The 10,166-nt window shown below is 40.7% G+C and overlaps 1 pseudogene; it reads right to left on the minus strand.

Annotated features, from left to right (window-relative positions):
* Positions 1-1,534: 1,534 nt before the first annotated feature.
* Positions 1,535-3,298, minus strand: LOC121790659 (annotated as a pseudogene).
* Between the last annotated feature and the right edge of the window lie 6,868 nt (positions 3,299-10,166).

Here is a 10,166-nt window from a genome sequence, read left to right on the forward strand (position 1 = left end):
AAAAGTGAAACGTGAAACAGGAGTGATTTTCATTGTTGTCATTGTCTAAGCTTAGCTGTTTCTCTGCCATTTAGTAACACTCACGATTAAAGCAATCCCAACAACCATAATTTTAAAAGGATTTTATGGGGATTTCAATATCAATGTGGTCCTAATTATGTGTTGAAATTTAAGAACATTTTACTTATTACGACTACTAGTTTTTTTGTTATCAAGAAACATACAACTGTGTGCGTTCTCTTTCCTTTTCTTTTTTTTTAATTTTTTTTTTCATTTCACTAGATTCATATTGCACCCCAATCCCCAAAGCCCTTATAATTTTATATGGATTCCACGTCAAATAATATTTTAATCGAATATGATTAATGCATGATCGTAGTATAATTGGATCACAAATATGTGAATAATTACTAAAGTCTCGAGATTTGGTCTAAAATTATACTAGTATTAATTTTTCAAGAAAAAATGTGATACGAATTTTTTTAATTATGTTTTGCAAATTAATTTGAAAAATTGTGGATTGGCTCAGTAAGCATATCAATAAAGCATTTAGAACCCACTAAAAATGTATTGAAATTAAAGAATTTACTACAACTATGATTTAGTGATATCTTAAGGCAAAAAGATAACAATGAAAAATGGGATTGTGATTTGTTAGCAACGAAAGGGGCAAAATCATGTAGAGAAACCATCAAGAATTAATCAAATCAGGGCTGATGATTGTGAGATCCATTATTTGACTAATGTCCAATCAAAACTTTATTTAATTTTCCATTTAAAATTTATTTATCATTTTTGTTTTTGGCATGAATCAAGATGGTGATATGTTCTCTTCTTTGGTGGACGGGGTTCGTTGCTTTTAGTTGTGGGGGTTCCTTGGTCCACCACTTCTTTATTACGCTGTTGTGAATTTTATAGCAGCCGCCCATTTATACAAACAAACAAACAAACAAACAAACAAACAAAATACATATATATCTATACGTCTTCATTTGTTGGTTTTAAGGTAGTGCGTTGAGGTTATTAATCCATCATGGGATACACTAATAACGAATAAGAAAGGCATGGTTGAATTCACATAAATCTTCTACAAATTCTCTTTCTATCTCTGTGAAAAACAGTTTATATATTCAGGAGAGATGATACCTTGACAGTTCTGAGAGTTGGGAAATTTTGTAATAAACAGACACAGTTACACAACATACGAATGAAACATAAGATATTCTACTTTTATGGCAAGCTTTGGTCCCATACAAATTGGAACTACAATTTTATAGATTCATCGTAATACTAAGGCCTACATATTACATAGTCAGATGTAGATCAAAAATAAAACATGCCTTTCTAAATTACTCCATATTTACTGACATACAAGTGGAAACCAAAGTAGGCTTACTAGTTACATTAAAGGCAAAAAAATACTAGTATAGATTTCTATAGTACACAAGATTATAACACCATGGATTTGCCTAATCCATGTTGCCCAATTAGCTTTTTCCCCCATCGATAAATCGCCACGGATTTCGACAGTTTAATAGAGTGACGATCTCATGACTTTGGTTATCCACCAAAAAAGTGGGGAATGATGTAAACTAGACACCAATGTATTAACAATAGTAGTTAGGCTTAGGAGTGGAGAAAGGCCTTCATCTCCTCCATCAAGCAATGGAAATGGTCATTGTTTTGGCAAGAAGTAGAATCAATGGTGGCCTTTTCAAGATACAGCAATTTCACCTCATGCCCCGACTCCTCCAATCCTTTAACATACCCTAATTGCCAGTCTTGGACGAGATCGAGCCCGGCCACAACGACGAGGCTCTTCGGAAGCTCAGCCCCTCGATGCTCCGGCTGCGCCCCCCGAACACGTTGCACGCCGGGTGATCCCGATCCTCCCCCTCGGGCAAATACGCCCGCCAATACCAATCCCGATCCTGAATCCGAACAAAGTACTTCCCATCCAATCGCATCTCCGACTCTGTCCGCTCTTGCCCCCCGAAGAGCGGGTGGAGGAGGTTTCCCGAGCACCTCGACGCCCTCCTCGGCCGCGGCGGACGGCCACATGGTGGGTGATGTTCCGCGCCCGAGCTGTCCCCGGCTAGGTACACGTGGACCCTCGCGTCGTCGTCGCCGGCTCCGCTCCGAGCCAGGACCGCGAGTGGACCCACTTGAGGGCCGCCCACCCATCGTCGTAAGCGCACGGGTAGCGGTGCTCGGGGATCGGCGGTAGTTGACGGAGACCACGGCGGCGCCCGCACGTCCGAACGAGGCGGCGGCAGAAGGTGTCGTAGATGGCGCTGTTGGCGGAGGAGTGGACGAAGCTGCCGCCGTGGAAGAAGACGATCACAGGCACGATCGCAGTGGTGCTCAGGGGCTTCTCGAGCTCGGCGATCCCCCAGGGGCGTCGGTGTCGCCGGCGGCGAGGTAGACGCGGTTGATGAGGCTGGTGGCGCGATCGACGACGTCGAAGGAGTAGACGCCGTCGACGGGGACGGCGTTGGCGGGGACTTTCCGGTCGAGGAATTCGTTAAGGTCGCGATTGAAATGTGCCGTCCGATCGCCGGAGCATGTTGTAGGCGAGCTTGAAATTGGAAATCAAGATCCATGTATTCAGGGGAACCACTCGCTGCAGCGGGAATTAAACGGTTTTTACTGTGAGATTGATTGATTGACAAACATAAATTCAAACAGAGCAAAGCTAATCACAATCATCAATTTGGGAAAAGGGCTAAAGAAAAAACTGGAAACAGAGGAGATTAAATTGGATGTACATAAAAAGAAACGACCACCCGAAAAAACCCAACACGCGAGCGTAAAATCGAGTTATGGGGCTGCTAAATCGTACAAATAAGCAAGAGAGAGAAAGCACAGCGGCCCAAAACCCTCAAAATCAAAGGTAAAAATCGAATCTTTACAACACAAATCAGAGCCCTCAAAAAATCAATTCTTCACCACAAACACAAACCCTTGTGATTAATCGCAGATTACAGGAACCCATGTGAAATTACCTTTGATTCATTAGCATTTACTTCATTACTGCCCGCCATCAGAGGAATTACGCTCGCTGATGATCTCCTAAACAAATAATTTTATGATATTTTGACGACCTCGCTGCTATTTCTTCGCCCGAGCGTATACAGTTAGTTGGTGTTCCGCTGTAGTTGAAGACAGGTGTGAAGACAGAAAGAGAGATTGAGCAGCTCGGCCACCCAGAGAGAACTAGAAAAGATCCAGAACAGAAAACATAACAACAAGGAGAGAGAGACGAGCGTTATAAAGGGTAGCATTTACCAATTAAACAAATACATGTGGAGGATAAAGAAGAGAGGAAAATGAAGGTAGCGTGCGAAATTACCATAATAGAGCAGTGAGAGGGTCAAAGGCAAAAGAACGACGGAGCCAAAGGAGGAGCCGAGAGAGACGACAAATTGGGGCGGCCGAAATAAACTGTGTAGGTGGGGCCCTTTTTTAAATATTTATTCCCAATTATGCTCATCATTTCTTTTTATTCTTCTTCTTATTATTAATAGTATATTAAGGTAAATTGTTTCTACAAAAGTTGTGAAATTAGGATCATATTTTAATTATCTAATTATGAAAAAATTATGTTTGGGTATATATAGGGAGTAATAGTATTACTTATACAGTATCATTTTCTTTTTAAATAGACACTTTTATTATTGGATAATTAAAAATAAATCTAAACTTTATGGAGCACTAGTTTTTATTTTCAAAGTTATGGGACAATCCGAATTCGATCAAATTTAATATTTTCAACAGTTTGTCATTATTACTAGTATTATAATGCTGAGTTTTCTAGTCGTAATTCGTAACCACTAAATTACCATACAAAACTATAGTTATGTAGTACTGGTATGTGAAAATAAGGGCGAAAATAAGAACGATTGCCTAATATTTGATTAAGAGAAATCATAGCTTAATTTTGCAGTTGCAATGAGTTCTTATTAGATTTGATTTGTAAAACATAATTCAATAATAGAAGGTCTGAAGATACAAATTTTATGCATTTGTCCACAAATTAATTTTTCAATACCTAGATTTTAGTAGTAAAATGCTGCAGTGTGATTTGTGAAAACTCTAAAGAGCCTCTATTCGTTGAGTGATTGTGATACTGGATTCATATTTATCATACGGAATATTTTTTTTATATATGCTTAAGATATTTATTTTTGTAAGATAAGTTAAGCTTTTTATTTTATTACATGATAAATTAGGGTCCTAACATTACAAATAAAAGATATTGTTATTCTTTTCAAATTAATGAATACAATTATCTGTTAATTATCTATTTGTCTTGTAAACAATTCTAACAATTGCCTCCATGTGCTCTACGGGTTTCTCGCGATTGAGAAAATTATCTCCTCGATCGTCAATCTTCAAACACCGATCACTCTATAAGTGTCATACTCTTATCAAATTATGCATTGTAGATTACCACTAGTACTATGTAAACTTTTTAACCAAAACATTATTTGTCTTTAGGCCATCCACAATAGGAATAGCCCAGCAATAGCCCAGCCATAGCCTAGCCACTGCCACATCATCAGCACTAAAAATCCTCCTGCCACATCATAAATAGCCCAGCCATAGCCTAGCCACATCATAAATAGCCCAGCCACATCAATAGCCACATCACTAATAACAATTATATAAAATGACATAATTAACAATCACACAATATACGGAATTTAATTTACGAGACATATACGGGAAAAGTTTAATAATACTATTAAAATTTAAAAAAGTACAATAATTTAAAAAAGTACATTAATTTTTTTTAAAAAATACATTAATAAAAAAGAATGACAATTCACTCCTCGTCTCCGTCGTCGTCGCCTCCGTCGCTGTCGCCTCCGTCGCCACCATCGCCGCCGCCACCATCGTCGTCGCCTCCGCCGCCTACGCCGCTGCCGCCGCCACCGGTCTCCCTCCGTATAGCCTCCAACTCGTCCTGCAGGCTCATGAGCAAGGTTTGAAGCACGCTCTTCTCCACGGGATCCGTCGCCACCCGCCATTCGGCCATCGTCTTGATCAACTGAGCGCGCGTTTGGGCGCGAGCGAAGAATTTGAGCTCCTGGGTGGATTGGCCAAGGGGGGATGCCGCTGGACCTCCTGGGAAGCCCCGGAGTCCCCTGTGTAGCCGGTACGACCCCCGGAGTCCACTGTGTCGCCGGTACGACCCTCGGAGTCCACTGTGTCGACGGTGCTCCCCCGGGCATCATCTGCATCCCGGGTACCCACCCCGGTATCGGCGGAAACCCCCCGGCGGACTCCCCCCCATTGGGGCCCCGGGCATCATCTGCTGCCACGGGTACATGTTGTAGTACCCGGGCACCTGACCCCATCCACTTCCCACAGGGATCGTCGGAGTTTGTGACCCGCTACTCCCGGAACTAGGCTCGTTGTTGAGATCCATTTCCCGTTGTTGATCTTGAACAGAAATTAAGATAGAGAGAGTACTCGTTAAAACAAGTGGTGCGAATGAAAATGACGAGCAAAGCGCGTATATATAGTGTTTCGGAAAAAAAAAATAATTTTCGCGCTAGGCGGTGCGCTGGGCGATCCGGGCGCTGCAATAGCGCCGAACGGACCGCCCATCCGACCGCCCAACGCCACATAACCGCCCAGCGCTGCTCGGTTTCTCTCTCCACTCAGCCGCTGGGCGGCTGCAATAGACCGCCCAGCGCCGGCGCTCGGCTGGGCGATCGCTGGGCGCCTATTGTGGATGGTCTTATGTTTCTTAATTTCGTCAGTGCTTTTGTTTGAATTGTGGCCTATACTTTTTTGAATAAAAATCAAGTCCTTTGTTTAAAGTTGTTATGTCAAAAATTCATCTTTAGTGTTAGAAAATATGACATAATTTTGATATAAGTCAAAGTGTAAAGATTAAATTTATTATCGTGAATCTAACTTCTGCACAATATCTAACACGACTATATAATTTAGCAAAAAAAGGTACATGATAATATATTAAAAAATATTAGGAAGTACAGAAGTTAAATATGGTTTTAGGCAGAAAAAATAACAATAATAGTAGTACCTGTGACCTCACTTTCTATGAAATAATAGTGGCAAATTGTAGTAAAATATAATGTAAAATATAATGTAAAATATTAGTAAAGCTATCTTTGCCGCAAGAAAAAAAGTTAATAAAAAGTAATTTAAAAAAGGACTAATGCCAAACTAACTTTTGGCAAGTCCATGGTATTTTTGCACTTATTACGACAACTACATTTATCGCTTTTGTTTTTAGTGTGTTACTACTTGCACCCATTTTTGTTTCATTTTTGTATATTTTCTCAACTTCTTCTAGTTTTCTTAGCCATTTCAATAGAAAAGACAACTCAATAGAATAGAGTATCAATTTCGAAGACAAATTGTTTTCCACCATGTAATAGATTGCTATGACTAGTCAAAAGAATGTAATATTGTTCGTGAAGTTCAATAAAAATACATTTCCCCATTGTCGATTATGAATTATGGATATAGAATTTTCTAATAAGTACTAGTAATTCATTAATAATTTAATTACTCCATATTTCCTTGTGTACCTATCTATTTGTCTAATTTGCAAAGTTGGTTTATAGTACATAGACGATGTCGAATGTTGATGTCTTAACGCCACATAATAGGCATTGTCTTTTCGTAGATTCTAAATATGGAAAATTAAAAAATAGTACTAAGAAATCTAAAAATAAAATCTCATGCCTCCTAATAAATAATAGTAATACAGTTGAAAAAGATGATAGAAATATAAACATGCCCTATTCTAGCCAAAGGTGAATTGTAAAAGGAAAGTATATAAATCCAAAACACCCTATTTTACCAAAAAATGGTGCAATAATGCAAAATATACCGAATATTTGGAGAAATCTCTACACATAAAATGATGCTACATCCATCAACAAAAGATAGGCTTAAAAGTGCGAGACGATTTTCAATATATTTGTTTAATATATTTGATTTAAATAGTGTGAGTGGTGAAAGAGTCTGGTCTTCATGTTAATGTTAATAGAAATCTATGGGTCTATCATAAAATCAATTGATGATATGGAATAGTCATTTCAGTTTTCTCTTTATATGACGTGGAATAGTTACATTTTCACTTTTTAGTTTCAATTGCCAACATCCTTCCTCTCAAACCTTCAAAGTAAACTTTAGAGTGATTGGACCTTTTTATCTATTAGACCACTTGCTTAAATTTAAGTCCAGATATACTACTGGTGTAGTCATTTTTTTCAGTTTTAGTTCAGATATACTATTTGATTAGTTGAATTTAGTCCATAGTCGAGGATCTACTCTTGATGCCATCTTGAATGGTATAGACATCATTAGGTTAAGGAATAATGCAATTTACGGTAATAGCTTGATGACTTTATTTAATGATGTGTCGCCATATATATAGGGCATTACAAAGCATGTATACATGGTAAGACTTCCAGTGTTGAACAAATTTAATTCTAGTATGTAATCAACCTATTATTAGACTCGACCAATCTAATACCTTTACCTTTTCCAACAAATGTTATAAATGATTAATTTCTATGAATTTACCAATATAAAAAGAAAAAAAAATATTTTATGAATGGTTGAAATATTATTTTTATCTTTTGTTGCTAATACGAAGTATTATCTTTTTGAGAATGAGCCATGCTATCCCCCTAAACTCATAACGAAAAAATAAACTACAATGTCAAATTAATTGGAGACACTGATAACGAAATATCCAATCCTTCCGAATTTGCAATACTATATCTACACAAAAATAATAACTCTACAGTCCTAATATCGTGACACCACCACATAACATTTTAATTCGTTATCGCGTGATAAATAAAATATCATTTCCATTTAGTCGGCCTAGCCTATATATTTCTAAGACGTGGTCTATCGTTTTCCATCTCAATTAGATCAATTGAATTTATACATATAGCATGTGGTTTTCAATGAATTTATGTCCTAAACCCTAAACTTATGTAGTGGTAAAAAGTATTGATATTGGATCTTCGTATTTATTTTCAATCTACAGGTGGAAAACCAATTAATATTGTAGACTTCTCTAACATGTATGATAAGGCTCCTGCACTCCTATGGTCTAGGAAATTTAAGGTGTCGGAGTAGATTCACTTAAACCATGACCAAAAATAAAATTTGGTCTCTTGTCGTACCAAATTTAAAAATTGATATATTAGAACATCCACAATAGGCGCCCAGCGACCGTCCAGCCGAGCGCCGGCGCTGGGCGGTTCGCTGGGCGGTCTATTGCAGCCGCCCAGCGGCTGAGTGGAGAGAGAAACCGCGCAGCGCTGGGCGGTGGCGTGGCGCTCGGCGGTCGGCTGGGCGGTCCGTTCGGCACTATTGCAGCTCCCGGATCGCCCAGCGCACCGCCCAGCGCAAAATTTAATTTTTTTTTTCCGAAACACTATATATACGCGCTTTGCTCGGCATTTTCATTCGCACCACTTGTTTTAACGAGTACTCTCTCTATCTTAATTTCTGTTCAAGATCAACAACGCAAAATGAGTAACGCTGGTGGTAGTAGTGGTGGTAACGGAGGGGATGCTGAGGAGTACGAACGTCGTATGGCCGAGGCGTTGGACGCCTATACGACCAACGCGATAAACCAATGGATGGAAAGTGCCTTGCAGCCGGCGATACCTCGACCTCCCCCCGTGGTCCACCGCCGCAGTGTGATTGATCGGGATCGCGTAGCTGCACATCAGCGCCTATACGAAGACTACTTCGCACAGGAGCCTCGGTTCACCGCCAACCTTTTCAGGCGTCGTTTTAGGATGATCAGGGACCTGTTTATGCGTATTGTCAACGCTTTGGAGTCTCGATATCTGTATTTCCGCTTCAGACACGATGCGTCTGGCAGACCCGGCCAGACACCTATTCAAAAGTGCACTGCGGCAATCCGGCAGTTGGCCTACGGAGGCGCGGCAGACATGTGGGACGAGTATCTCCACATCGGTGAGACGACTGCCCTGCAATGTCTGAAGAATTTCTGTCTGGGAGTGATAGAAGTATTCGGTGATCAGTATCTGCGAAAGCCTACCCCCGAAGACTGCCAAGATCTGTTGCGGATGCACGGGAGTCAGCATGGGTTCCCGGGTATGTTAGGCAGCATTGATTGTATGCATTGGGAGTGGAAAAACTGTCCCACAGCCTGGAAGGGGTTCTACACGTCCGGCTACAAGGGAAAGAATCCCACGATGATCCTGGAGGCCGTAGCTGATTACCGGCTTTGGATTTGGCACGCGTATTTTGGGATAGCTGGTTCGAACAACGACCTCAACGTCCTCAACTCGTCGCCACTTTTCAACGAGCAGTGTCAGGGCGTCGGTCCGGCCATCAGTTTTGTCACCAACGGCAGCCAACATGATATGGGCTACTACTTGGCGGATGGGATATACCCTAGGTGGCCCGTCTTTGTGAAGACGATCCGATGCCCAGGAGATGAGAAGAAGGCCTACTTTGCGGCACGACAGGAGTCGGCGCGCAAGGACGTGGAGCGCGCATTTGGTGTGCTCCAATCTCGATGGGGGGCAATTAAGGGTCCAACGCGTATGTGGGATGTCCAATGCATTGCTGACATCATGTACGCATGTATTATCATGCACAACATGATTGTCGAAGATGAAGGTGGCGAACTGACCAATTGGGTCAACGACGAAAATGAAGCCGGTCCAAGCCACGGCGTGGCCGCCCCCAACGTACGGAGTGGGGTACCTAACGATGAAGCCGGCCTCTTACAAGCACATGCCGACATGCGCCAAACGGCGGCTCATATTCGACTCCAAAAGGATTTAATTGAAGAGTTATGGGCACGGAGGATTGACCGCCGTTAGTTTTTTTTAATTATGTAATTTTTTTTAATTAATGTACTTTTTAAATTTTATTAATATTAGTGAATTTTCTCGTTTTTGTGTCGTAAATTAAATTTCGCATATTGTGTGATTGTTAATTATTTCATTTTGTATATATTTGTTAATAGTGATGTGGATATTATGTGGCTGGGCTATGGCTAGGCTATTGCTGGGCTATTTGCTTGTTTTGATGATGTGGCAGGAGGATTTTTAGTGCTGCTGATGTGGCAGTGGCTGGGCTATTGCTGGGCTATTGCTATTGTGGATGGTCTTATGAAA

This window comes from Salvia splendens, unplaced genomic scaffold (assembly GCF_004379255.2).
Source record: "Salvia splendens isolate huo1 unplaced genomic scaffold, SspV2 ctg573, whole genome shotgun sequence".
Taxonomy (NCBI): Eukaryota; Viridiplantae; Streptophyta; class Magnoliopsida; order Lamiales; family Lamiaceae; genus Salvia; species Salvia splendens.